Raw genomic sequence first — 3708 nt, 5'->3', positions numbered from 1 at the left:
CACCATGGATCAATAAAGAGATAACATCAGGTATTCGAAAGAGAAATTGTTTATACAGGAAATGGAAGGAAAACCCAAGTGACAGTAGGTGGGAGAAGTACAGACTGGCTAGGAACAAACTCAAATAATTAATCCGTGATGCCTACAGTTCATATATCCACAGCCTTAGTTCCAATAGTAAAGAGCTATGGGCTTTCATTAGAAACAAAAGCGGCAAAAGTGCTCCATCCGTCTTCAAGTACAACGGACTATCAGTTTCCTCTCCCCAAGAAATAGCAGACACATTCAATAGTAAATTTAAAAATAACTTCTCCACTGCTGACAAGGATGAAGACATGTTCACTCCAAGGTCAACCCCTCCCTTTCTGCCCCTAACTAGCTTGTACTTCACTGCTAACGAGGTCGTAACAAGTCTTCGGAGAACTAGACCTCATGCTGCGAACGGCCCAGACAACGTGCCGGCCTGAATTCTCCATCGATGTGCAGAAGCATTAGCACCTTCTCTCTGTGCAATATTTAACATTTCAATGAACAGTGGGACTGTTCCAGAAGAATGGAAGAAAGCAAATGTCGTTCCCGTATTCAAAGATGGTGACAGGGAAAATGTAGACAACTATCGCCCAGTCTCTATTACATCTGGCTTATGTAAATGCATGGAACGCCTAATTGTTAAACATGTGCTGGATTTTCTGAATGAGAGAAACCTGTTGAATAAAAACCAACATGGATTCCTCCCTGGAAAATCCTGTACTACACTTTTAACAACAGTAATTGATGAGTGGCAACATTCCCTGGACCAGTCTAATATATCCCAAGTGGACTGCGTAACTCTCGACTGGAGTAACGCCTTTGATCAGGTACCTCATTAACGACTAACTTAACAAGTATGGCATTCAAGGCAACCTGCAGGCATGGTTTCGATCATTCCTGGTAGGTCGGACGCAGAGCGTTGTGTTCAGTGGGGCCAGGTCAGTCACCTCGGGTGTGATTCAAGGTAGTGTGATAGGGCCACTGCTGTACACGATCTGCCAGGTTGTGTATCGTCTTCTGTGGCACAGTACGCTGATGACACCATCATTTACAGAGCCATTCGCAATGAGAACGACGTAAATAAGTTACAATCAGATCTCGATAACGTGGTTCTGTGGTGCAACATAAATAGAATGTGTATAAATGTACAGAAATGTAAATATATCCGCTTTACTAGAGCAAGATCACAGTTACAACACGAAATTTCACTGTGTGGTAAAAACCTGATGCCTTGTACCTCAATAAAATTGCCTGGCATTCACATCTGCAGCAATTTAAAATGGAATAAGCATGTTGAGGAAATAAGGTGCAAAGCATACAGAGTCCTGGGATTCATCCGCAGATCTCTACTGGGAGCCAGGAAGAAAGCCGTTCAGACAGCCTATTTGTCATTAGTACGGCCAATACTGTTGTACGGGCTTCCTTCCCGGCACCCTACTACAGTGGAGAACATGACGAAACTAGAGAGAGTTCAACGCCGAGCAGAACGACTAATTACTCAACACGGTCATTTAAATACAGCCAGGTCACTGCCCTCCATAACATCCCTCTGTAAACAAATAGATATTACTTTCCTGAGAAAATCCCTCACAGGTAACATTCATATAAACCCTTTCAACCGCTTACAGCTGAACTATCGTTCCGCTCAAAGAGGTCGAGGTGTGTCCCTTTTCCCTCCATTTGCAAGAACAGCATCATATCAAAGTGGCTTTAGTCGTTCTGCTCGATTGTGGAATGAAGTCCCACCGCAGATAAAAGAACTACCTGCAGAAAATTTTTGTAAAGACGTAAAAAGGATGTATATATAACGAAACCCTCTGTACAAAACATAATTTATCTACTGTGAGAATGTTCAGTATGAGTGGGAGGATGGATGAAAGTTATGGGGTCCCGAGTGATTGAGACGATAAATGGGTATGAGTGAGCCGGCCTAGCTAAAATATATGTGGGGTTTCGAGAGAGAGAGAGAGAGAGAGAGAGAGAGAGAGAGAGACTGTCTGTCTGTCTGTGTGTGTGTGTGTGTGTGGGTGGGTGGGTGTGTCGAATGACTTGAATGTTGAACAGGTCTTGTGAGTATTATGTAAATATGCCTATGTAAATACGGTAACTGTATATAAGAACACCATGTAGAATGTAATTTTATACTTGTATATTATAATTTTAAGTGGTGATGGAGGCACTTTTGTGTATGTGGGGCTATGCCCTTTCTCCATTCACCATCCTTAAATTGTAACTACAATTAGTGGAAAATAAATAATAATAATAATAATAATAATAATAATAAAGTATTGTTCACAGTTTGTTTGTCCGACTCGTTGGCTGAATGGTCAGCGTACTGGCCTTCGGTTCAGAGGGTCCCGGGTTCGATTCCCGGCCGGGTCGGGGATTTTAACCTTAATTGGTTAATTCCAATGGCCCGGGGGCTGGGTGTTTGTCATGTCCTCAACATCCCTGCAACTCACACACCTCACATAACACTATCCTCCACCACAATAACACGCAGTTACCTACATATGGCAGATGCCGCCCACCCTCATCGGAGGGTCTGCCTTACAAGGGCTGCACTCGGCTAGAAATAGCCACACGAAATTATTATACAGTTTGTTTAGTTACCTAGAAATCAATCAATCAATCAATCAATCAATCAATCAATCAATCAATCAATCAATCAATGCCTAAAGGCAAATGCCTTATTGATTCAACCATTGTCTTCTGTCTTCAGTTTGTCGTTTCATCTCACAGTAGTAACTACATCCAACGTTTTGCATCAATACTCGAAGGAATTGCTTCCTAGGTCGACCTCGCCTCTTCTTTCGTAAGATCCTTCCTCTTATTTAGGTCAGGCGCTTGCTCGTTGCGTCAAATTTGCGGTTTCCAGCCGTATCCTGTCCTATTGAATAAAATAGGACTCAATGTCCTACCACGTTGATTAGTGTTATTAATTGCATTTTTATTCTATAGAATGGATAATGTTCTATTTTTCTTGGGGAATTTCCCAGTTCGACCCACCTTTTTCACAAGCCGGAGAGGTGCAAGTGCACCCTCTCGCAAACCCATCGCGGAGCTCATGTTCTGTAAGGAAGAGGTAAGTTCTCGGACAACACATCGTCTGTTTTTGGACCCACTTCCGCTGTACAGGAGGGAACGGTGGGTGAACTCAAGACAGTTAACCGATAGGAAGCTGGCCAGAATGATTGCTGGTTGATGGGAACAATGGCAGTAGGGTATTCGAAATAGAAAGGAGAAGATAAAGGCTAAGTTAGGAATGAAGATGGACACAGCTGTACGCCTAAACTGGTCTCGATGGTGGGTCATGAGATGCGAATGGAGAAGGATAGGTTACCTGGATTTCGAGGGTAGGATAAGGAGTGGCAGATCAAGACGACGATGGTTAGACTCAGTTGTTAATGAAATATAAGGCGACAGAGCTGTGGAGATGTTCACAGAGACTAAACAGTGCCAGGCATAAAAGTCGATAATGAAGTTGTATGCAATTTAATGTTATGTATGTATGTATGTATGTATGTATGTATGTATGTATGTATCTTACCTATTGCATTGCATATTTATAAAAGACGAATTGGTAACTTAATCGACAGAATTTGATCTCAGGTTTTATTGGTAATGTCTATTTATAGCGTCAGGACGGTGGCTAATTGTAGAAATAAATACGAATTG

Source organism: Anabrus simplex, chromosome 7 (genome assembly GCF_040414725.1).
Source record: "Anabrus simplex isolate iqAnaSimp1 chromosome 7, ASM4041472v1, whole genome shotgun sequence".
In the NCBI taxonomy this organism is placed as follows: domain Eukaryota; kingdom Metazoa; phylum Arthropoda; class Insecta; order Orthoptera; family Tettigoniidae; genus Anabrus; species Anabrus simplex.
This window is presented reverse-complemented; position numbering follows the sequence as displayed.